The sequence below is a fragment of the Gobio gobio genome, assembly GCF_949357685.1.
Source record: "Gobio gobio genome assembly, chromosome: 16".
In the NCBI taxonomy this organism is placed as follows: domain Eukaryota; kingdom Metazoa; phylum Chordata; class Actinopteri; order Cypriniformes; family Gobionidae; genus Gobio; species Gobio gobio.
Window position 1 is genome coordinate 34,109,838 of NC_137109.1, and position 27,938 is coordinate 34,137,775.

Genomic DNA, 27,938 nt, shown 5'->3' on the forward strand with positions numbered 1-27,938 from the left:
CAGAGGATGCATTTACGAATGCTTTACGAATACATTTTTTTTTTCATGTGTTTTTGTTTTTCTCATTCATACTCCACATCACAGGAACACAAATCATGTTCCAAGAGGATTTGAGCAGTGCAGACTTGGCGTATCCGAATGACCCTAGAGGAAAGTGAGGTGTTTTGTACAGGTCCTGTCAATCAAAGGCCCTCTTTTAGGCTCCATCTTTAGATTCGAGGAATAGGATCAAGGGATGGTTGTCAGAGGTCTTGTTACGTTTTTTGTACTATTCGATTGGCTCCTTGTATGCCGGCAGCTAATCTGGGCCTAAAAAAAAGACACTCTCACACACACACCACACACACATGCAGCCTTTCCTGCCGCTGTCGACCATTTAAATTCTAGCAGCGTCTGCGCTTCTTAAAAGCTGTCGATTTTGCCCTCAGCTTGCACCGTCACCATGGCAACGGACTGACCAGTGTGTGTTGTGTGCTGACTCACAGACTGCTGAGTGCAGGTTGGGGGAGACAGAGATACTAGGAGGGATCATTGAGAGATGATTAGAAAGAGGGCACAAGAAAGAGAGAAAAAAGATAAAGGTGGTCGAATTAGAAAAACAAAACACAAAAAAATGTCATTCCACACCATTCTTCCATGTACTCCGTTCATGATACCCTTGGTGCTTCTGCTAAAGGAAGAAACAGGCCATTCATTCATTCATTTGCTCACATTCCCTTCTATCATGGGCTAGTACTGTCCACTTTACATTTCATGAATGCAAATCCACTTTAAATGCGGTCGTGTATTAGCCTCTACTGTACCTTAAGTTTGTCATTGTCCCTGTGATCTGCTCTCAATGATAGAAATTCAAAGAAGAGGGGATAATGTAGCCTTAAACCAGTTCCTTTATGTGTCTGCATAGCATTTCCTTCATTGTTTGGTATGGAATATCATGCAAAATATATATTATACAGTATTTTTAACTAGTCCGCAAAGTCTTCTATACACATTTGTGACCCTGGACCACAAAACCAGTCATAAGTCACACGGGTATATTTGTGGCAATAGCCAACAATATATTGTCTGGTTCAAAGTTATTGATTTTTATTTTATGCCAAAAATCATTAGGATATTAAGATCATGTTCCATGAAGATATTTTGTAAATTTCCTACCATAAATATATTTAAAAAATCTATTATTAGTAGTAATATGCACTGCTAAGGTCTTCGTTTGGACAACTTTATTGTCGATTTTCTCAATATTTAGATTTTTTTGCACCCTCAGATTCCAGATTTTCAAATAGTTGTATATCGGCCAAATATTGTCATATCCTAACGATCAATACATCAATGGAATTGTTATTTATTCGGCTTGCGTATTATGTATAAATCTAAATAAATTAAAAAATCACCCTTATGACTGGTTTTGTGGTCCAGGGTCACATTTATAAATTCTACCATTACTTGTGTTTCATTCTGTTGTACCTGTTTAGCCTCCACTCGTGTCTCCCGGTTGTAATTCTTCAGTCTGAGCGTGATTAAGAATTAGTGGATGTCACTTTGATGTCGGCCCCTTTTATGTTTCATGGTTTAGGAAAATATGAATTGGAAGATAAAACAAGAGGCTGTCCATTTCTTCTCGGTTTTTCTAAGTTTTGTCCACTTTTTCTCTGTCTTGTGTGGTGTGGTCTTGTGACTGTTACCGTTACAGAACAAGAATCTATTTTGTGAAATGTGAAGTCAATTATGCAAAACAGTTCTGTGGTCTGGGCTGCGGTACAGCAGCTGCAAGTCACCCTTTAGCAGTCCATGGCTTCAGTAGCATTTTGATCTCAGCAGTCTGTCCACCTTTCTCTCCTTTAAATAAGCAAATAAGTACCTACCATTGCTTAGCGTTTAATCAGGCAGAACAAACTCGCCAGTAATAATCGTGACTCATCAGGAGACAACATAGCTGAAGGGGGGAAGAAGAAAACAAAATTATTTCAAAGCAACTCTGATGGAATATTAAGCAACCAGCTTCATTTGCATTATTCAGGTGTTGTAGTTGACAATGTGAGGCTAATTAAAATAAAAAGCTGTTAATTGTGATGATGGCCCTTTTCCCCTCCATTGACTTGACTTTTTGACACATAGATAAGTTGGAGAATTATTAGCTTTGCTGTGCCTAACACCTGCAAGAAGCCCTAGACTGATAGCATCTTTTGTGTGCATTTCACAGGAGAAAATAACACCAGTTGGAGCGATGCCGCTAAAATGCACTATTTGCACACTGACTGTTTTAATGTGGTTTTTTTATTTTTTGTATGCATGGGCCCATTTCTGGCACATAAGAAAAAAGCCATTATTTGGTAAATCATAAAGGGCCAGATTTACTAACAGCTTGCACCAGCGCAAACCCTCTTTTGGCGTTACAAATAAACTACTGTCAGGATTTACTAAAGACGCGCAGTGAAAAATTAGCGATGGGCAGGCGTGGACTGGGTTATTTTTTGGCTGACCTGATTGCTTATGAAGAGTTCAGATGCAAAAGCCTCTAAAAGCCACTTCGGTCAAAAATGAGATAACGATACTGAGTGAATGCTCTCTGCATATTGTATACGTTCATGAAATACTTTCACTTCAAACCCACTAAATCCCAGCCTCAGCCCATTCAGAAGTACCGGTATAGGTAGAAACCTATACATAGAAGCCTGACAAAAAATGCTTATTTTAAAGAAAAACGTCAGACGGACTTAGAGGCTTTTGCATCTGAAGTCTCCATATGTATTTGTAGGAGTACCCCTTACAGACACAAAATGTGGTAAGGTTTGTGCTCTTCAATTTACTGGTGTTTCCGCCATTATTTACTGCCCCAAAAAAATCACATCTTAAACCATACACTAACTGGTAGATTACGTTGGTCATCATGTATATGATCCGGCTGCGTCTGTGCTCTTTAATTTGCACAGCGTCAGTAGTTCCCATGCAGAAATTTCCACTCCCATCGGCACGTTTTTGGATTTGCACTCTCACTCTAATTTGCCTTGTTTAGTAAATCTGGTCCAAAAAGTCATAATTATCTCAAAATTATGAGATACTAAGTCCTAATTATTTGAAATATATATATATATATATAATCTATATATATATGAAAAATATAATCTGACAGAAAAATATAAATGGACTGTTTGCACAAAAAAAGTTGACTTTGACACAAAAATAATTGACAAAAAGTAAAAATTGGGATGTCATTATAAGATAAAAAAAAAATGGAAAAAGTCATGAGAAGTCAATCATGACAAACATTTTGACTTTTCATGTCATATTTATTACTTTGTTATCTCACAGTTAACCCCAGCATCCTGGCCAAATTTGCCCATAGGCCCCTGTCCATCACGGCCTCCTAATCATCCCCATATATATATATATATATATATATATATGATTGGCTTGTGTGGTGGGCATTCTGGTGCAATATGGCTGCCGTCGCATCATCCAGGTGGATGCTGCACATTGGCGGTTGTGGAGATTCCCCCCTTCTGTATGTAAAGTTATTTGAGTGTCTAGAAAAGCGCTTTATAAATGTAACAAATTACAGTCATGTGTTGTTGTTTTTTTTTGACTTTCCAGCACATGCTTTACCAAAGCATGACTTTTTTAATTATGTTGCAGAAATGGACCACTTCGGTCAATTGCAATTTCTATCACTGCATCCATTCTTTTGAGTTTGTTTGTAAGAAGAGAATGGGGAATAGATGGAAGAAAGGAAGGAAATAACAGTGACATTTCTGTTTTGAGTTTTCCTTCAGGTTTTGTTGAGGGAAGGAAAGAAGTGGAAGGAAGTGACAGTGACAGAGAATGGAATAGAAGGAATACATGAAGAAAGAAAGGGCACTGATATTTCAGCCTTTTGAGGTTTACAAGTTTGTTGAGAAAATAAAGGAAGGAAGCCTTTCTTCACAGTGTTTGAGGTGTGAATATAATGAGACACATAACTAAGCTTGTCTTTTTGTTTGTGTTAGCCCATGATACTGTTGTAATATTCCAATTAGCTGCCAGTGCTTTTCATAACATGCTTTTTGTGACTCTTCATGTGCTGTACTCCTAAATGTGGTACTGCCATCAAGATGTCTCTCTTTCCATGGCTTAAAATCCTGCCCCCTTAGCGCCTCCATGTTATTACTGTACTTGTTTCACAAGATACGTTGCCATCCTACAGGCTTAAATCTAGGACAACAGTGGCAGACAGGTAGATGGCCATCTTGACGCACACACAAAGGAGTGTTTTTACCTCTCTGTAATCAGTGAATTCCTGAGAGTACAAATCACTCAGCGAAGGAGAATTACTCTAGCCTTGCTGGTGTGTGAGTGACTCACAGCGAAGGCACGTGTGCAAGCCCATCCAGTTCTCGGGGGGAAGATAAGGGGACACGCATGCATAAAGGTGAGCAGGAACACAAAGGTTCCTCTATGTGGAACTCTGACGTTCCCTGTCAGAGCCTCTCTCATTAAGGTGCCTTTCTCTGGGCTCGCGCTACAACCCAACATCAAGGTCGAACACATTAGCTCTCATTTAGCTCCATTATCTAGATTATCTGAGCTGATCTAATGATAAGTATTAGCAAAGTTCAGCTCTGTGGTCAATGTTAAAGAACTAGCTAGACTGTCAATTGTTGCTCGTTTGGGATGGAGGCCTTATATGCAGCCATATGGCTCTCTCTAGGCATATGTGTACCATTATTTCAATGGCCTCTGATTAGTGATTAGTGTGTTAGGACATGCTAATTGGGAAATGTTTCCAGTTAGCCTTTAGGGTTGAAGGCTTGGGCAGCTGAATGGAGACCAGTGGAAATGCTAGATTTATAACCAAAAGTACATGAAACTTTTTCCTATCTCATTGTTTGTTTGTTTTTTTGGACAGCCAACATACCCGAGTAATCAAAAATGTATTTTGTCTAGAGATCAATGTCTCAAACTGTACTCAGATTTGGCAAAAGACTACATATGAACTCACATTTCTTGTCAAATACTTACAAGCTGAAAAAGTTTAGCTTTTTTCAGTAGCCATTACTCCAGTCTTCAGTGTCACGTGATTCTTTAGAAATAATTTGAATATTATTTTGTGGTCAATTATTATTGATGTTCACTTCAATAATCATCAATAATTCTCATTATATCAATGTTAAGTTTTAGTTGCTCAATACTTTTGTGGAAACCGTGATATATTTTTTTCCAGGATTTGTTGATTAATAGAATGTTTAAAAGCACAGTATTTATTTGAAATGGAAATCGTTTGTTACATTATAATGTATTTACTGTCACGTTTGATCAATTTAATGCAGTGGTTCTCAAGTCGTCTGGCCACGGAACCCACAAATGTAGGAATTTGAACCAAGCTATTTAATTTTAAACAATGGTTGACATGCTCAGAAGTGCCGTCCTCTTTTTACTTATCATACAACTAAATTGTAAGAATATAACATTGATGTTTAACAATAAAGGTAATGCTGTTAAAGGCTGTTAAACACTTTTTGTTATACATGTAGAAACTGTTCACATCCTGATAGCAACCAATAATAGAAACATTTTCATATATCTTCAGTGGAAGTCTCAGGACCAATTTTTCCAATCATTGCATTGGATCATTACCATACCTGCATGCAAATCCTTCCCAGCTAACACAACGTACAGCTTACATCATTTATTGGTACTTTTTGGTTATTTCATGACTTCCTAATTGAAAACTTAACTACGACATTGCGATTTCATTTGCTCTTTATTATAGTGAATTGATATACAGCACACGGGTCCACATTTGAGAGCGTAACTGAAGAGTGGAAAGTTAGTTTTTGTTACGAATATAACATTAGAATAAAGACACTGACACATAGCCTCAATAAGATCTCATCTGATCAATTGCAGATACTGAATCAGGACAACATGTTTTTCTCAAGCACTCTTTACTTAAACTGTGTCTGACAGAAATGTCAACAGCTTTCACTGACATATTTCAAAATTAAAGTCTTGCTTCAGAAAAACATTTACAATTACGCTTTTTGTGCTTGTTTCTTTGACTACCACTTTTGGGTCGTGACCCACCAGTGGAGAAACACCGATTGAATGTGTCCTTGCTGGACAATAGGAGTAATGGCTGCTGAAAATTCAGCTTTGCCATCATGCCATCAATTTTATTGTATATTTAATCAAATAAATGTAGCCTTGGTGAGCACAGAATACTTCTTTGAAAAAAAGACTGGTATGTGTACACACTTTATTTTATGCCAATTATTTTCTGAATTTTTTACATTTTTCATCCTATTAAGGAATTTGAGAGATTACATTACATTTGAAACAAAGCTGACCTGTATTAGGTCTCCTGAGCTCTAAACTGAGCATATAAAGTTGTCCTCTGGGGTCTTTCTCAGGTTGATAAAGGCCCAAGCGGTGCATAAAACGTTTCTCTTTATCTCCCTCTCTCTTGTTCTCTCCCCTGTCACTTTACTCTTGTGGGCTGTCATTGTTTCTGGGCGAGGTGTCGTGTGCCGTGTGGTGACTGCACTCTTTGCCTGTGCAACTGCGGAATCCGACTGCTACTCCACTTCTCTCCTCCCCGGAGGCCCATCCACACACCCTGGCATTGTCAGGCAACATCTGCTGAAATTACGCCTGGCTGTCCCCCTCCTGCGCACACACACACACACACACACACACACACACATACTCGCTCTCCGCACAGACGCTGACAGCGTCCATCTTTATAGGTCCTGACAGCGGATGAATAAACTCGCTTGCGCACGCTCAACTACTTGCTCAGACAAATACACACACGCAGATGCGCTCGGCTGCATGGACAGAAATTAGCCTCATAATCGTAAAAACGAACATGAAATCCAATCAAACCCTTCATGTGCACAGTCAACAGAGTTTAATCCCTTTATTTATGCATTTGCTAGCTCTAAATTCGAAAAACAGGCTTCACTTTGCATAGCCATTAAGAGAATTTTAGTCCAATGATGTTACAGAGATTTGCATGGTGCGTGTTTATGGCACATTTAGCGTTCTGCCTCACTGCTCTGCTCTTCTGCCTCATAAGGCACTTGCTGTTCGCTGTGTCTACAGATCTGTTTTTAATTTCACATTAAGGATACAGAGAGAAATGTTGAGAGAAAGAGACAACAGTGTGTGCGCATCTTTACCTTTGTCTTTACCTTGCTAAGCTGTTGCTTGGTCACCCACTGAGAAAGGCCAGTCCGTGCTGTCATGTTCCATAATTATTTTGTTCTTCCTGGGCAAACATGAAGTCAACACCAAGCACACGCTAATAATAATATGACAACACAGCTTGTAATGATATACATTTGTATATTTGCTGGCCACAAAAGTCTAAATAATTTGGGTAGGCATTACTGCTGATTAGGGTTGTGTTGTCGTTGTTATTGTAATATTACTGTTTAGCGTTACTTTTTTTCTATATTAAAGGGGTGGTTGATCAGCTTTTTCCGAAGGCATGATTGTGTTATGGGGTGCAGTCTAACATGTGTTCATGCTTTGTTTAAAAAAAAAAAAAAAAAAAAAAAAAAAAAAATATATATATATATATATATATATATATATATATATATATATATATATATATATATATATATATATATATATATATATATATATATATAATATCATTTTTCACATGATTTAACTTTATTCTACACCACTGTGTCTCTTCTTGTAAAAACGTCCAGATAGCTTCCTGTTTCTATGAAGCCCCTCCCTCAGAAATACACAATGGGCTCAGATTGGTTAGCTGACCAAGTGAGTTGTGATTCGCTAACCACCTAGTGCACGTTGTCCGGAAACGTCACGCCCCTTACCGTTATGGGTAGTTGCATATGCTCAGGTGTATTGTAATAAACAATGGCGTCAATATTGCCTTATCAATTTGAGCCTGAATCAGATCCATAACATTTTAGTGAAGAGGATCGAGCAGAACCTGTGCAATCGAGCAGAACATCTGTTACAGGACGTTTCAGAATGGTATGTTTGTTGTTTGTAGTTATTTTGCTATTTTTTGCTGTTGTTTGTAAATGCTTGAAGGGATTATTTGAATAACAGACTGTGGATCTATAGTGATCGCTACGGACTGTAGAGCACCATTAGTTTTGTCTATATAGAACAAGTGTAGCCAAATATCTGTCACCAGAACTGTGTAGACATGGTGTCAGTCCAGCGACCCTTGGAAGGTCGAACAAAGAGAACCTGCAATCGGGGTGAAAATGACAGCGTTTCGGTGGCACGGCAACAACACCACTACATACCTCTTCCTCTTCTCTAACGCAGCCCAACATGGCCTCACCCCCTTTGTTGGGGGTTCCCGGAGGCATGATTTATGTAAATGTTAGGGTTAGTAATGTCACTAACCTGGGAGGAAGCTTGTTGTTGTCCCTACCAGCTGTTTGTTTTAATCCTTAAAAAGCAATTTCTGAAAAATAAAATATCTCCCTTTTCACTGAAAATTGAGCATCATAACTTTGCAGATGTTGTTTATTGTAAATGCATCCTTGCTCTTTTTTTAAAGTAAAATAATGAATCTTATTGTCCCCACATTTTTGAACGATCATGTGCAATTTTGTAGATTTTTAGGAGCATATTTAGATAAAAGCCCCACAACTTTAAGACCCAATATTTAGAGCAAACCAAGAAGCCATACGGACAGAGCTAAAATGGCCGTAAGTGATTTGGCTTGTATCGCTAGTAAACGACAGTGACAGAACAGATGTTTTTTTAGCATAATGGCACACACACTTACATACATACTCTCTAGCATTAAGATGGAACAATCTGGACCTGCAGAGAAAGGAGTAAACACGTTGCAGACAGGTTAATGGATTTCGCTGCGGTGAATGTAAATGCGTGTAATGTGAATTGCGTTTTTGCTTAGTCCTCTGAGCACAGGGTGGGGTCTTGCTGATCTTTGACCTGTGCTGTGGTTTCCGGTACATGTTGCAGACATCTCTCGTGCCTGTGCCAGGCTGTTAGCAGGTGGCACGGATCTGCCAAGGCGTGTGCTCACTGACCTGTGCTACAACCCACAACACTCGCCGTCTGTGTGTGGGTGTTTGTGCGAGACTGATACACAAGGAATCTGCTACCCTTTTGTGCTCCTCATAATGATTTTTTCCAGGTCTTTATCAGAGGAAGGAGTGTGATTGATGTTGGAGGGAGATTTTACTACTGTCTCAAGCATGTGGTTCATTTAAGGCAAACTATGCAGCCAGAAGCATAGTAACACTTACAGGATGTGGCTATGCTGACACACGATAGCCTACTTGTGGGCTAGGTATTATTTCCATTTTGTCCTCCTATTTTTGTTTCCATTTCCGATAAGGCAGTAAGCACTAAAAATGTCTTCTGTCTTAATTAGTTAAAAGAAATATTGAATAAACAATTGTTTATTTTTGTTCCAACCAGCCATGACTGCAAATAGCAACAAGACATTTGAGTGGTCATTTGGTTTGTTGCATTTTTCTGGGTATTGCAGTATTTTTGTCCGGTTTCCGCTAAAAATATTAATAAAACCAGTTGTGTAATATAATATTTTCAGATAATAAAATTAGGCAAATTTTAGGCAAATATTTGACCAAGTTTTCTTAAAGATTAAAAATATTCTTTTGATGGGATGTTTTTACAGGAAAATCACACGATATTGCTTGATTATTATTATAATTTTTATTTTTATTTATTTTTTGCTGTGTAGCCCCGCCGACAGCAAATTCCCTTTGTATCAAAATTCAAAATTCCACACACATTTTAAAACTAGAGGGGACCGTTCATTTCAAGCTATGGCACCTAGGCTGTGGAATGCATTGCCTCCTTCCTTACGCTGCCTCGACTCAGTGGAAAATTTTAAAACACAGTTGAAAACTCTTCTATTTAAAGAGGCTTTCACCTAGACTGTAGGGTTGTTAGGTCGGTCTTTTGTGCATTTCTGTTTATTTTTCTTATCTATTTATTGTTTTTGTTACTTGTTTGATTAGGTACTGTACTGTTGTGAAGCACTTTGTGATTTTTATCTGTGAAATGTGCTATACAAATAAATTTTACTTACTTACTTACTTACTTACTATCCACATCAAAACTAGATGCGATTTTTTTGATACTTTTTTCCAACTGTGAACAGATCTATTACTTGATGCTGGAAACGTGTTGCATTTCACCTAGTCAGGATGTGGTTTAGTGTATATAGTAAACCATTCATAGACATTTGTAAAAACGTCCTTTCACATCCCCCTCACGTTTTACCCCTGAGATGAAACCGTACAGCTCATCTGATTTCATTACTTTTTGTCTGTCGCACACAAGTAGACACTCACTTCAACTCCCTTCATCTCGAATCAACTTTTGAGTGACAAACGACTGGGCCCGGGCATCAGGGCATGTGATTTCTTTGGCATACCTTAGAGGAGCCATTAGTCATGTCTATATTTAACCTAGCTCTGCACTGGTGCCCACCTCTCATGTGCCAACTTGGCAGAGAAGAGAGAAGAGATTGGAGAAAAACGAGAGAGATTGGAGAAAGAAAGTCTCATAGATAGGATGTAGAGTATTCAACAGCCATCATCACTGCTGCCTTCATTGGCGGGGTGAGAATTGGTCTTGTGGTCGGCTGCCGTGAGAGGCAGGCACTGCTGAATACTGGTGTGTGATTGCAGTCAACGGGGGGTTTGTTAGAGGAATAGGGCAATGGGAAGGGAATCAGAGAGATGGGAGAATGGTTGAATTTTTTTTTTTTTTCTCAAAGAAAAATGCATTTGGTGAGTGAATGAAAGGAGTGGGTGAGAGAAATGAGAAGGGGACGATAAAGAAATAATGATTTATCTGGAAGAGCTCAGGGAGTATATTTATCTCAGCATCTTGAAGGTTTCACCATTCTGTTTAGTTTTGTTTATGGACATTCAGTTTGTTTTCATATGTCACATGTTTCTTTGTTCAGTTTCCCGCCACTTGTCTGTCTCCCTCATTGAGTTCATTTAGTACAGCTGTGTCCAGTTAATTATATAGTTTCTGTTTACTATTTAGTTCTTCCCTTTTAACGCAGTCTTTGTCTGGTCACCGTTATGTTAAGTTGTGTTGTTGCCTTTCTGGCTGCCTTGAGTTTATTTGTAATTAAACTATGTTTTGAACTTTATTCATCTGTATTCGTCTTCATGTCTGCACACACCAGTGACAGAAGGGACAGAAGTAAAAAAAAAGTCCCCCAAAAAAGTCACTTTTTTCTCCATGCAATTACAATTTCTCCATGCAATTGGTTTTCAAAAGGTTTTTGTGCTTTAAAAAGAATGGAAAAGCACTATTAAAAATGGTATGATCCCACATAACTATATATTCAGAGTCTTCTAAAGCTATATGAATTTTACGTTTTTTTCATTTTATTCATTGCTAATCTATTATGCTAGTGTTGTGGCAGGACAGAGCTACTGTATGGCTTTAGAAGAGTTGGAATATAGTCCATGGATCACTTGTACGATAGTTTATGGTGCCTCTTTGTAATTTTTGAGCTTGACATCATTGTACTCATTCAATTGGCTTGCATATTTTTTTTATGAAAATCACCCTATATGTTCCATAGAACAAGGTCAAACAGATTTAGAACAATATGAGATTGAGTAAATGATGACAATTTCACTTTCAGTGAACTATTCCCATAAGGTGTAAGAGAGATGGTGAGATGAGTAAAGGAACGGAAAAATTAAGTTGGGGTTTCAATGAACACAAGAGGAAGTATCTCTCACTCATCTATCGATCTCTCAATCTATCGGTCAATCTTTACCAGTCCCTGTGGGGGTCTTTTTCAGCCACATGGCAGTGCCGATCGACAGTGAGAAAGCGAACCTTCAATCTATACTGGCCACATATATGCACATAGTCAGGCTTTAAATTTTTTTTTTGCCAAAGTCAGAATTATTATTATCTGAGCTATTTTTTAGGTTAGAATACTGCTAACATTCAAAATAAACATCTTATGTTCACCAAGGCTGCATTTATTTGATCACAAATAAAAACAGTAATATATATATATATATATATATATTTTACTGTATATATATATATAATATTTCAATCTATTTCAATATATTTTAAAAATGTAATTTATTCTTGTGACGACAAAGCTGAATTTTCAGCATCATTACTCCAGTCTTCAGTGTCACATTATCCTTGAGAAATCATTATAGTATACTGATTATGTGCTTAAGAAACTTTTCTTATTTTTAATGTTGAAAACAATTGTACTTCTTAATTTTTGCTAATATCTTAGCAAGAACTAATATCTGGTAGTTTTTGCTTTTGAACTGGCACTTTTTTCTTGCATAACCAAAGCCTTCTTGCTCCACATTCTGTTGTTGTCTTGTCTGTCATTCAGCGTTTTCAGTCAGCTGTGCAAATAGTCAATAATCAACGTGATACATTTTTCTGAATATTTATATTGACATTCCTGTGTGAATGCATTTATGCCACCTCACTGCATTAAAAGTAAATTTTGAAGTGGTATGCCTCTTCAGATTTGAGTGAGTGAGTGGATGATAATCACTGGGGTCATACCCTTTCATCCCTGCTGTACGTGTGTGGAGTGAGGGATAGAGGGACATCAGCAGCACGGGTCCATGTGGGTCATGGTCAATCCGCTCCTCCTTCTGCTTGACCGGATGCCAAACTATGCGAGGTCACTCGCTGTCTCTCCACTCACTCTGTCTTTCAGTCTCTTCTCAACTACTCAGAACTGACATACTGCTAAAAGTCACTTTCACAGCATACCTTCTCAATTTGCTCTGTGTGGGCTCCATTTTATCCCTCTTTCCCTCCAGTTAACCATGTCTGGCTGTTGGCCAGCTCTGTTTGTCCACCCCACACAACTCTGAGACTGTTGTCTCTCTAAAACAAAGGACTTTTCACCAGATGTGGCTGGCCAAGGGAGAGGATAAGAGACAGGACAGAAGAGTGGCTATAGCCTTGGGTTGTTCTGAGTATAGTTGCAATGGTTATGAATCACTCTGACAGGTTAGCTTGAGGTTTTAGGCTGACAAGTAGGAGGTAATAAGTTGTGAGTGTGTAAATAAGGCGCAAGATGAATGTAGATGTTTTACCATTATAAACACTCCACTACCCTTCATTAATATTCTCCTTTTCCAGTTTCACATCTTGTATAATGAATAGCCAAGTGCATTTAATTTTGTGTTTGCGTGTGTGTGCGCAGTTGTGTGTGTCATGTCTGCCCCGGGCCTCTGCAGATCACTTGAGCATACACCTCCTCACCACAACAGCAAGAAGAAGTAGACACTGTCCATCTGTTTATCCACAACATATCCTCTCAGCTCCTGCTGCTACCAGCCCTGTCCTCTGTGTTCATATGTGTGTGAGAGTATGTGTATGTCAGATTTACTCAAATATTCAAGGCCTCATGATATAATTACTTTATGATAATACTTTTATTACTAGGATGCATTTAATTGATCAAAAGTTATACAGTATAGTATATTTTGTCTGTGTCAACTCACTAGTTTCAATTTTTAATTTAATAATCTACGATTTTATGACAATTTATGATTTCGTCTTCAGTTTGGTCTTCATGGACACTCACTGCTTTTGTGCTTCCTTTGGCCCAGAGCTGTGGTCAGTCCTCACCCCAAACACACACAACCCATCTATCTCTGCACTCCTTACTTTATTTAATATTGCCACTGCTAGTCTCACCTTGAGCTTTCTCCCCTCAGCTGCAAACTGTTTGCCTGAGATAACACAATCTTACAGGAGAGATAAATAAATAAAGAATGAAAAAGACAGAGCGAGAGAGGAAGAGAAGGAGAAAGAGAGAGAACATTATTTAGTGAGGTTGCTTCGCAGTGTCTCCTCACACGTAATCAAAATTCATTAGGCACATTAGTCTTTTTTCAGCAGGGCACGATGTCTCTTCCTGTAAAGCTGAATCATTATGACACCTTTGTTCTACCATCCTTTTCTCTCTCTCTCTCTCTCCCTCTCTCTCCTTCTTTCCCTCAATTTCTTCTTCTTTTCCTCTCTGTCTTGAGGGCAGAAGACTGCTTGCAAATGCGTGGTGATATGTCAGTCAGCCGTTAGTGGGGAGGTGTAATCTATTCTGTGGATAAAGAAAGAGCGATAGTGAGAGGTGTAGTGAAGAACGCTGGGTGTCTCCGAGCTGTCTTATGCTAGTGTTTCTCCCATCCTGGCTTTGAGTAATCTACACTCTCGAGTCTCAAGGTCAGCGTGCTCTTCAATGAGGTTTTAGCAGAGGATATCCACTTTGTCCACTTTCTGTCTGCATGTGCTGATCCAGGTACAAACCACCCATATGTTGCTTTGTAAAGACAACCCCTTAAATATTCTTTGTCAGTTTTACTGTTGCATTAAAGGCTCCTTCACATGGTATAGCATAACCGGAGATTCCTAATTTTGTATTCTTCAGGGGAGGCTGCAGAATGAAGTTGGTACTGAAAACATCAGTACCTATGAGGCTTGTTCAGAAGAATTCTTCCTTTTTTGACGTACATGGCTGCTATCGGTTATGATAAATACTTTTTACAGATGGTACCAGGGCCTAAGTCTAACCTTTTGCCAATGGCAGGTGTTACCAGCCATGACACAACATTTTAGATAGTGACAATTCACAATCCAATTTCTAGTCTATTTTCGATACCACAGCTAAAACTACTAGCTTAACTCATATAAATGTAATAGCCTACATTTTTAAAGACAAGTAAACTAAATAAAATAAGAACAAACAATTAAATTACAAGCAATATTACCAACAAATACAATACAACAAAAATACAAATGAAAAAAGCAGGGCTCTTCAGGCAGGTCTAATAGTTTTCAGGTACTGAAATTTAATAAAGTACAGACGGTAGCAGGATTATTAGGAGGCTGTCACTTTAAGACCGAACGCACGCACGGATCATGCGTTTTGTGTAAATGTTCACTTAAGATATAAGCGATCATGTTTACTAGAATACTCGCCGAGTTGGGCATTTTTAATTTTGAGTGAATTTCCCTATTCAAGTGCAGGAAGGCATGAAAGAGAGTGAAAAAATCCCTTTTTTGTATGTTCCATTGCTTGAATATTTACATTGCAAAGGTTGAAACTTTTGTGATGATGCAGCACTGACCCGTCAACTGTACAGAGTGTTCACGTTTGTTCGCCAATGTTGATTTTTACTGGCATTTGGCGCTTGGCGAGTGTTCATTTTAGGCTCTGGATGGTACTCATTGACTAATTGATGGACGTTTATGTATGTATGTAATGCCTGATGTCGCCTATCATGTATTGTATAGAATGCCCTTAATTCACAGCGGCAGCCTCACTCTATTGATTCATATATCCTATTTGTGAACCCTGCAATGTAAAACTGTGACAAGGGCATCTTTTTCACCCTGAAAGAAGACCCACTGGTGACAACCCTCAGCCTTTTTGTGCTGACCCTTGCCTCCTTTTTGGGCGATTCACAGCCTCACTGACCTGGCCATCCTTTAATCAGAGCCATGCAGAAAGCAGAGCACTAAGGCATATATTTCTCTCCCTCTCTTCTTCATCCCTTGGCTTTAATCTCTCAGCATTAGGCAGGGTTGAAGGCTAAATGTGTGCCTTGGTCTTAATCACTGGTCTGTCTATTCCTTTCTGCCAGATATCTGCCAAAGGGCCTGAGCATGACAGAGAGAAACAGAAGAAAGGGAGTTAACGGAGGTCTGAAGCTGTCAACCGGGCATTCAAATTGCACCCTAGTCAATACAATGCATAAAATTCTCCTGAAATCAGTTCAGGGACCAAAAAACAAAACAAAACAAAACAACCCTGAATTGATTACATGTAGACCGGATATGTCTAGTATACACAAATATGTATTGTAGCACTTGTTATGCTGAAATCGAGCAGTGTTGAGTCACATTCAGGTCTGAAGTCAAGCTAGTTGTGCCAGAAAGGGTGGCAGCTGCTGTTTGCTGGCTTACAATCGGATATCAGGCCAAACCAGGTACTAAAGCCCTTATTTACTGCCTGATCGTCTTAGCCACCGGTACACACCCATCTCACAAATGGAGCTTAGCAGGAGATTAAGGCATACAAGATCCTCTTTTCGATATTTAGCCAGTCTAATCGTTGCATTAAAACAGAGGGAGGGAGAAGCATCATAGTGCAGCTTCCACCCTTGTTAGGTCTGATCACTCTGGACGGGAGTTTGAGGGGGCGTTTTGCGGTTGGGGGATACAGATATACAATTACATGGCTTCTTATGTGTGTGTTGGTGGTGGCTATATGCTAGATCTCGTTGTGTGTTTTTTGGGAGACAAACGGGCAGCCAGTGTTTCCTATAAGCTCTACGACAGGGGTCCTAAGGGGCTTAATTAAGGCTGTCTTTAATGTAGTAACGCAGGAGATTAGACAGGACAGAGAGCTTATGGCTATTATCCCTGCTTCAGAAGACACTTCGGCAGCATCCTTTAATTAAGAGAGCACCGCATTCCTCTCCTCGTCCATCTTTCTCCCTCATCCCTCACTCTTTCCGTCCGTGTTTCATAAAGGAGTGTGTCCACGCAGCCGTGGGATTGGTGTGACAGATGAATGCGTCGCGGCTAAGCTTGCCGTTCTTTCCATCTCCATCCTCGCTCCTCAGCAGGCAGCCTCTGTTTCCCCTGAGATACTCGTAAACACTCATCAAAAACGAGAAGGCAGAAAAAAGGACAAGAACAGAAGAGAGAGAGAGATGAGGGAGAAAAAAATCCAGCAAAGCGCTAAAGGAAATAATCATAGCCCAAAGAAAATTGAACCAACAGACAATTTAAATACCCCAACAACTTCAAAGTGTGAGTCATGTAGACTTCAAAACAGAAAATCTAATTTCCACTGAAAAATCTGGAGCTTTTCTTGTAAGCATTGTTTTTGCTCTTTCGCGTTCACTTTCTCTCTTTTTGGAGGGCAAGGGCAGAGGTCTGGGAACAAGAAGTGTGCCAGTCTGATTGCCTGACCCAAGAAATAAATGAAGAAATGAGTTCTGGCCTGGTTGCAATGTGGTTTATGGCCCGTTCACACATACACTGCTTTATTGCTGGAGTTCACCAAGTTGCGGTATTGGTGGTCGTTGGTAGGTGTTCCCTAATGTTATTGGTGGTCAAGCAAAACTTTTCAAATGGAATGTGCTGACAATAAAAATACAATTGTATTTGTATTTTTGCAAAGGAAAGTGTGTAGTACATAATACATAATATCTTGAACTATTATCAAAGGCATGAGTCAAAATCATGATTTCTGATACGGCTTGTGCATTATCGCTGGGTATCAATACACATTTTCTGATTCAATAATGATTCACAAACTCTTGATCCAGTTGATACAAATTGTTTTAGATTTGATTCAATTCCAGTTCATTTGGGTATATATTAGTTACAATATCCTATTTACTTACATACGAAAGAGGTACAACTATGTAGCATATATGTTTCCATACATAATATACAATGAAATCGTTATTAACTGATACATTAAAATATGAAAATATTGGAAGTAATGATAACTGGATGTTGAATCTGCAACTGCTCGATGGAATCAGTTGATTCATGAAGAATTTGCATGTATTCCTGTGATGGCAAAGATATTTTTTTAGCAGCCATTACTCCAGTTTTTAGTGTCACATGACCTTTGAGAAATCATTATAATATGCTGATTTGGTGTTCAAGAAACATTATTGCAAAAAAATTTAATAAAAATAAACATGCAAACGCGCCTATAGACACGTAATACACATTTTTCACAGATTCACATTTTTTTTAAGTTTACACAGAGATTATAACAGTATCGTTTTCAAAACTCATTTTCAAAAACTTGCACTTTGTAACCTATTTCAAAGTTTGCATTCTCAGTCCACCAAAACGCTGTTGTCGTGTAAATGAATGGCCAGAACGCATACGTTTTCTGTTTTCAGTAAACAGCCCCCAAATTAATGACTAATGATTTTTACAATGGAAATGAATCAACGCTTAAACTGGACAATGACTTTCTTAGCATACATGTTATGCATGCAGTAAAAAGACAAATCATAGAAAAGAGTAAACATTCTATCTACATTCCATTACTGTATATCAAAGGAGATCATGTGAGCCTTAAAGAGCACCTATCATGGAATTTTGAAATTTACCTTTCATGTAGTGTGTAACATAGATCTAAGTGAACAAAAACATCCTGCATAGTTTGAAATATGACAGTGCACCGTATATATAGTTATTTTCTTTCAAAAGTAAGAGTCGACTCTGAGTCATTTTTAAGAATCGTTAGAAGACCGAAGCTTTTTCTCTGACTAGATGACGTCAACTTGTCAAGTTATTTGAATACGATACGCCCACTTATTGCGCTCCAAGACGCCAGTGAGAAAACATCAAGTGCGACTCAAAAGCAAACTTTTTTCATCTGCCCAAGGATGAGCATTTGAAGACTAAGTGGCTTGAAGACAAACCATACATCGTCGCGATTGAGTGTTTATTTGTCGTCAAATGTATGTTTCGCGATCTCAGGAAGCTTTTATTATGGACTTCTATTATGACACATGGTATCTTCTTCGTCTGTCTGTACATGGACTACATGTGCACAGAGCGCCCTCCGGCTGCCAGTATGAATTGAAAACAACACATAAGAGACTCCATCGCTCATGATTAGGCTATATCTGCGCATTTTGAGGAAGTATTGAATAAAAAATACTCCTCTGTTTAGAAATTTTACACAGACATATGAGAATCTATCAATATGTCTCCTCATCTGCGCACTTTTGAACTAAAAGCCCTGAGGGATGTTGATTTGTCGCGAGTCTTCGTGAGGAGAATAGAGGAGTTTTTTTATGAATGAGATCAGCTGAGGCTCATATTACAATCAAACGGTACCGACGCGGTTTTCATATTCATAACTCCTGACACATATTAACAAATTACTGTCACTATAAGACTTTGATGGGCGTTCCGTTTCCAAAAATATCTGCACAGACTATACCAATCACAACTGACTGGGTCATCGGACCAATCACCGCAGATTAGCGTCACGTAAAGGCGGGGTTTTGAAAAGTGAATCACAAAAGGAATCATTTGAGAATCGCTGTCAAAACAGGTAAAAATAAATGCATATTATAAGAGAGTTTTCTTATAATAAAAAATAAAAAAATGTATTTTTTTGTCATTGCATGCATGCAAAACTGTTGTTGGGGACTTCTAAAACAATATTTGGAACATTTTAAATGCCATGATAGGTGCTCTTTAATGTCTTCTCTCTCATTGTAAGCCGTTAAATTCAACTTCCGGATCGATGCATATACGAACACCCCTTTAGACACTGAGAAGGAATGCAAGAGGCCAAAATAGATGTATGTTTCTCAGAAGATTTGCATCTCTCTCTCTCTCTCTCTCTCTCTTGCTTTATCACCCTTGATCAGCATGTCTTCAATGACTAAAGGCTAATTAAATGTAGCCCCTGTTTGTCACACGCCAGTCAATGTGTGAAATAACCAGCATGCCTTTATCTTCTGCATATAAATGAGTGAACGAGCTGAGGAAAATAGGATGACAGGGAGAAAGAACGAGAACATCTTTCCTTGAAAGAGGGTCGGCCTATTTGTATGAGTGACAGATTGACCTATTCTGCCTTTAAGGAGCTAATGGTGGAGTATAAGGGGCATAAGTTTGATGTATTGAGCAGGGAAGGGAATTTTTTGAAGACTTCAACCCTTCCTACGAGGTTGTCATAGCATAATGAATTAGGCGAATTTGAAATTCAGTCCCCTAGCCATAAATATCAGACGTGGATTTTTTTAGCTATGTTCATATTTGGCCCCTGAGCAAACAGCCACCTCATGATGACAGGTATTGTCCTTGTGTTTATTATTTGTCTCATCGGCGCTGCGAAATAAACCTGGGATGTCAATACCCACATCTGTCTGCACAACGTCGCCCTGTGAATATTTCCTCTTCCAGGAGTGTTTCTTTTCTTCTCCTGTCCATTGTTCTCGTGTTTATAAATAAGTTTGTCTGAGACTTGTCGCCTCTGTTGGGGAAAGGCAGTCCATTATTCAAGTGACTCTTTCAAACCCCACAAAACTGCTGGAGTCAGAGTTATTCATGGCCAGCTTTTGTTTCCCCCCCTTCTCTCTCTCTCTCTCTCTCTCTCTCTCTCTCTCTCTCTCTCTCTCTCTCTCTCTCTCTCTCTCTCTCTCTCTCTCTCTCTCCCTCTCTCTCTTTTCTCACAAACAGCCATTGACTTCCATCAATGTCTCGTGCTGCGGGGAAAAAGCACAGGGTCTTGGGGTGAAAGAGATGTAGATTTTGAAGTAGATGAGATGCGTGTTAAGGAAAGAACGTGCACATACACACACTGTAAGGTCTCCTTTGGATTATCTAGTGAGAGGCACCTTTAGAACGCTCCGAAGGCTCGATGAAATGCCGCTGTGTGTGACATTTATCCGCACTCTCAGTGAAGCACACTGCTTTTTATGCCTGTTAACTCTGGGCCCTCTGTTCTTTACTCTGTCTCACAGTATGTGTGTGCGTGAGAGAGAGAGAGAGAGAGAGAGAGGGAGAGATATGTAAATGTGCAGGCTATTCTCTGTTGGCCTGTGCAGGAGAGTCTCCGTCTCACCCCTAAATGAAGATTTCCATGTCATTGGGCAAATTCCATTTCACAGTGATAAGGGGATAAGAGCGGACATTACACACATGATAAGATAAAACGGGTGGGTCACTTCTGTTTTCTCTTCTCTTTTCGCCACGTCTCATTTCTTTTCCGCTGGTCTCGTCTCATCTTGTCTGGTCTTCTCTTCTCTACCCCTACTCTACTCACCTCTTTTCTACTCATCCCGTTTCTTCTCTTTTCTTTCGTTTATTTTGTCTACTTGTCTCGTCTCTTCACTACTCATCTTCATTCTTGTCTACACGTCTCCTTCCCTTTCTTCTCTAATCAACTTGTCTCTTATTCTCTATTCATCTCTTTTCTTTTTCTTCTCTACTTGTCTCTTCTCTGCTCGTCTTTTCTCTGTTATTCTCTCCTTGTCTCATCTCTTCTCTGCTCTTCTTTTCTCTTTTCTTTTCTACTTGTCTTTTTATTTGTACTTGTCTCTTCTTTGTATGCTCTATACTCCTCTTTTTTCTGTAGTCATGTTTGCGTTTCTTTTCTACTCATGTCAACATTTGGTAACATTTATTTCAATGGTTCACTTTAGACACTCTACTAATAAGTAACTTTGCAATTACATGTCAACTAACTCTCATTCTAGTATTAGTAGACTGTCTGCTTAATATCTGATAACACTTTATTTTGATGGTCCCCCAACAGACATTCTTCTAACTATAAGTAACTTTGCAACTACGGCCCTGTTCCAAATGGCACACTTCATATGTACTTTTGGTCACATCTGCGTGTCCGTTAAGTTGTAGGGTGTCCCGTAGGGTTAAGCCGTTGGGTGTCCCATTTGTCATTTTATGCCCTTTGAGGTCGATATGCGGCCTTGATGCACACTTTTGCAGAGCACGCACTGGTGCAAGCTCTCCAGCAGACTTCTTCCCAACAGTCACAGCAGCGTTACATCACGAAAGTGTGGACTCGTTGGAAGACCATGAGTATTTAGGGTGCCATATAGGATAGGGCCTACATGTCAACTTATTCTACTAACCTGAACCCTAACCTAACAGTCTACTAATACTTCAATGAGTTAGTTGACATGTAGTTGCAAAGTTACTTATAGTTAATAGAGTGTCCAAAGTAGACCATCGAAATAAAGTGTAACCCAACATTGTTTCTTTGCTTTTCTATAATTATTTGTTGGTTTAGTTTCTTCATTTTTTGTCTGGTCATTTCATCTTGTCTCTTCTCGGATCATCTCTTCTATTATTTTCATTTAATTTCATCTTTATTTGTCTCAACATTACATTATTTTCTTCTTTGTTTCTTTTGTCTTAATTTATTCTCTTGCCTCACTTTTTTTCCTCTTCTTGTTTCATCTCTTCGCTTTTCATCGCTTCTCTTCATTTTGTCTCATCTCTGCTCTTTTCTGTCACTCTCACTTTTCTCTGTCTCCTTTGCGCCTCCATTTCCAATCCTCTGCTTGACCTCTTCTGATCCTCATTTCTCGCTGCCCTCCTCCTCCTCCTCTCCTCCCCTCCTGCTCTGTCTTTCCATCTCACTCTTCTCTGCCTTGCTCGCTGCCCTCCTCTCCACTGCGTTTGTAAATCCCATAAATTTGCCGTGGCCTGTGAACGAGAAAAAGACTTTGGGAAGTCATGCGTTGGTCTCCGTGGGCCTGTTGACTGGGTTGGGCTTCCCGTGACACTTGTTTCTAGCACATGTTTGTCAGCTACAAGGCGACATACACCTCCAGTGTTTTAGCATTTCAGCGGGAAAAATATATTGATGTATTTTCTTTTGCAGTGTGACAGTACATGGAAACTATGACAAGAATAAAGAGATGTCCAGGAAGCAGAACTGTGCAGTTAGTATTTAGTTATAGTATTTAGTATTTAGTATTTAGCAGTTAACAAGGTGTTTTACCAAACTTTGAACTGGCATGCTGCCAATCCTGTCCCCCTCTCTTTCTCCCACTTTGCTTCCTATCTGCTTACTGTCCTATCATAATAAAGGCAATAACGGCAAGAAAACAAAATAACTCTTTTGATGTTGATCCATTCACATAATGCAAATAATGTAGAATGTAGGCTACCATTAGTTTGTTGTTGCAAAAAAACATTATAATTTATGCTATTATTACTTTTGTTGTATTATACTATTTTGCTTTAGCTGACTGTCAGTATGCTGCTTAAACAGACGCTTATGAAAAATGTAAAAAAGATACATTTTATAAATATTTCTTTTAGTTTAAATTATTTTATTATGTGAGAATAAAGAGACCGCAGAGCAGTATGAGAGATAAAAAAAAAACAGCGACAACGATCAAATCTTCAGTTAAGCTGTCATTACATAAAACGATTTGACCACATGATGTTATGCTTGACCAATCAGACTCACATATTCCAAAGAGTCGTGATACAAACATATTGAACATCCAAAACATTATTTAAAATCTTGCCGGGTGCTTCAGTAAATAATTTAGGTCATAGAGGTTCAGCAGACCAAAAGGGTTTCTAATCCCCGCTGTACGTCATGATGGTAAAAATTTAAGATTTGCAGAGATATTCTTATCTGTGATGTGGTCTGAAAGCTGTAAAAGGATTCAGGAAAAGCTGTGGAACTGTGTGTACTTTCCCGAGCGGCGTCTTTTTCGTCTCAAATGACGACAGAGGAGTAGTGAGCTTCCTGGTCTTGACTCCACTAAATGCAAAGCAGGGTAAATCGGAGACACGATTATGACTCTCTCTTCCTCTCTCGCCCTACATCCCCTCCTTGCTCTCCTATGTGAAGGAACAGCAGCATATGCACTCTCCCAACTGAAAGTGAATTTTTTTTTTTTTTACTTCTCATCAGATTTCCAATTTAGAGAGATTACTGGGTGAGGCCATCATTAATGGAACCCAAATAAGCCTTTGAGAGCAGATTCAGAACAGGCATATCTCAGCACAAATGTAGCATTAGCAGTGCCTCTCTCTCTCTCTTTCTCTCTCTCTCTCTCTCTCTCTCTCTCTCTCTCTCACACACACACACACACACACCCACACACACATACACACACTCGTGCTCCCAAAACACATCAACAGACTCTAATCCAGGATCGCCAGAGAGCATGGATGTGTGTCACTCCCAGCTTTGACTGTGACACACACACACACACTCTCTTTCCGGGTCCTGAAAGACATGACATTTGTGACGTATTCATGTAGGAGTGTTTTCCTAATCCCTACGTTCTCCAGCTGCATCTTCAGCCTCATATAACCCGAGGGATGGAGAGAGAGAAACGGAAGGAGTAGAGGTGATATGCACAGAGAAACAGGGGAAGAAAGCTGCGAAGAGAGCAGAAACAGAGTAGGGAGGATAAAAGAGGTTGAGGTTTTGATTTTCTTTCTCCTTAAAGTGCCAAAATCGAAGCCTTGAGGTGATTTATACCGACTTCTACCCCAGCACCACTCCCATACCGGTGCATAATTCACAGCTCACAGCTGAAGATAAGACAGAGTGGGATGTTTCTTGCGTACATGTAAAAGCGATAACGTTTACTCTGAATGTCCCCCATAGTTTTTAAGGCAAGAGGACTGTGCGGAAGTTCCCCTCAGAGACACTTGTTCCCACAGTCTTGTCCTGAAAGTGCTGAACTTTTATGTCAACACTGTCACGCCAAAAGGTCCCCATGCTTTCTATTCTTGTTCTCCAGTTTTGCAGTTAATTAAGTTTGAACTGATTAATGTAATTAAGCAACCAATCATATTTGATTTTGTAGATAATTCAGTCAATTTTTTTAGTTTACACTTTTTAAGGATTTGATTGATTTGAATTTTGAAATGTCATTGTACTTCTGCATAAAGAGTTGAGATGGTTTTCCTTCTTAAAGGGATAGTTCATCATCATCAACAAAAAAATGAATAATTTAACATTGTTTCATTCCAAAACTGTATGGCTTTCCTTCTGCAGAACACGAAATAAGATATTTTGAAGAATGTTGTTGGTAACCAAATAGTTTTGATGACAAAACTGAGACATTTCCCAAAATATCTTATTTTATGTTTCCACAGAAGAAAGAAAGTCTACAGGTCATGGAACTATATGAGGGTGACTGAATGATGACAGGGTTAGGGTTAGATTTTTGGGTGAATGCTAAATTGACTTAGATACTGAATTTTGACTTCTATATTGCATATATTTTGCATATTGAGCTTTTGATTTTCTAACTATTATTTAATCTCAAACATTAACTTTTTTAAAATGCAAATTTAGCTCCTCTTTCATTTTAGCTCTAAACTGTTCTGCGGCCAAACTTGTTCCTTTCTTATTCAAATGAGGTGGCACAATCCAGTCAAGCGTGTACCTCATCTCAGTGTCCCGTGGACTAACTGTCACTAAGACCCCACAATTCATAGTATACTTATTTTTGTTCTCAAAAAAAAAAAAAAGAAATTAAGCAGCACAACTGTTTTAATCATCGGAAATTCTAAGAAATGTTTCTTGAGCAGCAAATCAGCATATTAGAATGATTTCTGAAGTTACATTAATTACATTACATCAATATGACCCTGGACCACAAAACCAGTCATAAGTTGTACAGGTGTGGCAATAGCCAACAATACATTGTTAAAATTATCGATTTTTCTTTTATGCCAAAAATCATTAGGATATTAAGTAAAGATCATGTCCCATGAAGATATTTAGCAAATTTCCTGCCGTAAATATATCAAAACATTATTATTAACAGTAATATGCATTGCTAAGGACTTAATTAAAGGCCATTTTCTCAATATTTCGATTTCTTTGCACCCTCAGATTCCAGGTTTTTAAATAATGTCCTATCCAAACAAACCATCCATCAATGGAAAGCTTATTTATTCAGCTTTCATGTGATATATAATTCTCAATTTCAAAAAATGTACCCCTATGACTATGTTTTGTGGTCCAATTTTAAATTGTAATAACATTTCATAATATTACTGACTTTATTTTATTTTTTCTTTACTTGATCAAATGAATGCGCCTTAGTGAGCAGGAGTCCTTTCAAATACATTAAGAAAATCGAACTAATCACAAGCTTAATAATGTTGTAGAATGACAGAAAAAGATACAAAAATAGAGTTTGGTAAACAGTAGCGATTGGCGTCCACTTACATCAATGGTTGTGCTATTGCTGGCTTAGTCTTTGAGTTTCTCATCTCAGCAGTGGAGACCTGTCAGCCTCTGTCAGATGAGTTTAGTATTTTTAACAATATGATTCTCACTTTCTCTTGCCTTCGTAAGAACCGAATGACAGGGTGATTCACTTTATTCTCCTAGTTTTCTTTTGCTCTTATGTCGAGATGGACATTTTGTTTCCTTCATAATAAAAAGTGGGTTTGTTTAACTTCAACGTGTACCACATGAAATGGAAATTCTGTTCATCTTCTTTAATATCTAATGGAGATGTTGCATACACTAAGGGTAATTCACATTTATTTGCAAACCATGGGCAGATGGGAATGTGTGATGATGAACTTGTCATCAAACAGAAACAATCCCTGGTTGAACAACAAAATGTAGATGACAGTGTGAAATTCTGCAAGAGGTGCATTTGGCACCACAGCAAAACAAAAAAGATTCATAATCAACTTTTTATGGATTTTTGACTTGTGATATGCTTTCTCCAAACTCTTACATTATTAAGAATTTTTTAACTGATCTTGCTGACGTGTGGGCATAGTGGGCGCTGGATATCTGCTGTGTCAGGAAGTTGAAAACTTGGTAACAATTGTGCGATTGCCCTGCAGGCCTGACAAAAAAGTGCTTAAACCAGAAATATCCTACACGAGTAGAAAAATCCAGCGAGGGAAACTGGGATGGAGCAAATGATGCGATAAAGTGGAGATGGAGTGGACAGAGGTCAGAAAAGAAGCTGTAAGTGAGTCGGCGAGCGGCAGAGTTTGGGCTCATTTTTTGCAGAACATAAAAACGTGGCAGTGGCACCTGTCAAGACATGGTGAAAAGAGAGGAGTGAAGACAGAGGGAGAAGCCGAGTACTGCATCTGACATTTAACTTCACGGAGAGGAGCTGCCAGTCTGTCACCACTTAAAGAGAGGGAGAGAGAGAGAGAAAGAGAGAGGGAGAGAGGGTGTGTGTGAAGTTGTTAAGTGCTTTTGTGGTGCTGCTCTATCAGCCTCCCACTCTCCTCTACGTCTTTGTCTTTTTCACACCCCTCATTTAGCCGTAAACCTCTGTCGATCACACTAAAACACACACACACACTGCAGCAGCAGGATGCATGGTGACAATGGCAGTGTACTGGTGAGATGCGGGGAGGGGAACTCCTCAACAACAGCTTTGCTTTGTGTGTGAGACAGAGAGAGAGAGAGGTAAATAAAAGGAAATGCGAGATGTCTGGACAGAAGGATGGACGTTGGAACAAAGGCAGAGGCAGTTTCAGACGAAAACCAATCTACATAGGCAGGGTATTTGTTCGTGTGGTGTGCACGTTTGTGTTTGGATGAGCTACTCTTGGCCCTCTTAGTACTAGTATTGTCTTGGTAAGTGTTTGCCTACTTACAGTAGGAGAGGAAGTCATCGACTTGTATAAAGATGTGTGGCTACACTTCTGCCCTCTGGAAACACAATTCAACTCTCTAATTCCTGTCTATTATAGATGTTTGGTTTCATCCCATTTCACATATCCCTCCACTATTCTGTGAAATTTTGTGTTTTTTGTAGTGTGTTCATTCTGAAATGCAATGACACGATTTTTAAAATGTATTCCTGTGATAGCAAAGCTGAATTTTCAGCAGCCATTCCTCCAGTCTTTAGTGTTGCATGATCCTTCAAAAATTCTACTGACCCCAAACTTTTGAACAGTGATGAATATATAAAATGTTACTTAAGTGATTTTACATTTCAGTATCCGTTCACGTGCCAGTGGTTTCTGACCTTTGCTGTATAGTGTGAGTACATGGTGAATAGTAGATCAGGACGTACAGACGCACACACCCTTTTCTGTGCTTCATTAGCATCTGGCTTGTCCTCACTGTGTGGTCCTTGTTGCTCTGACGATGGAAACGCATTTCAATCCCTCTGATTACTGTCCCACTGACGTGTGTCATTACTTGTGTGTGCATCATGTGTGTTTTGTTCACATTGTCCTTAGTTAGATTGTTGGGATGTCCAAATTAATGTCTTAATGGCATTCGTACCTATTTGCAGAGCTGATGAGTAAAAGCACTTGTCTGATCAGGTCAGGCCCAGGTCAGTGTTTACTGTGCAACAGCCCATCAAGAGAATGGATCCCTCCCTCCAGCCCCGTTCATTTAGACCCAGTTAACGGCTTCAGTGAAC

The 27,938-nt window shown here is 39.0% G+C and overlaps 1 protein-coding gene across 3 annotated transcripts in view; it reads left to right on the forward strand.

The window, feature by feature from the left end:
- pcdh1b (protocadherin 1b) overlaps positions 1-27,938 on the forward strand; it is a 174,484-nt gene that overhangs the window by 14,807 nt on the left and 131,739 nt on the right. The gene's annotated exons all lie outside the window — the stretch shown is intronic.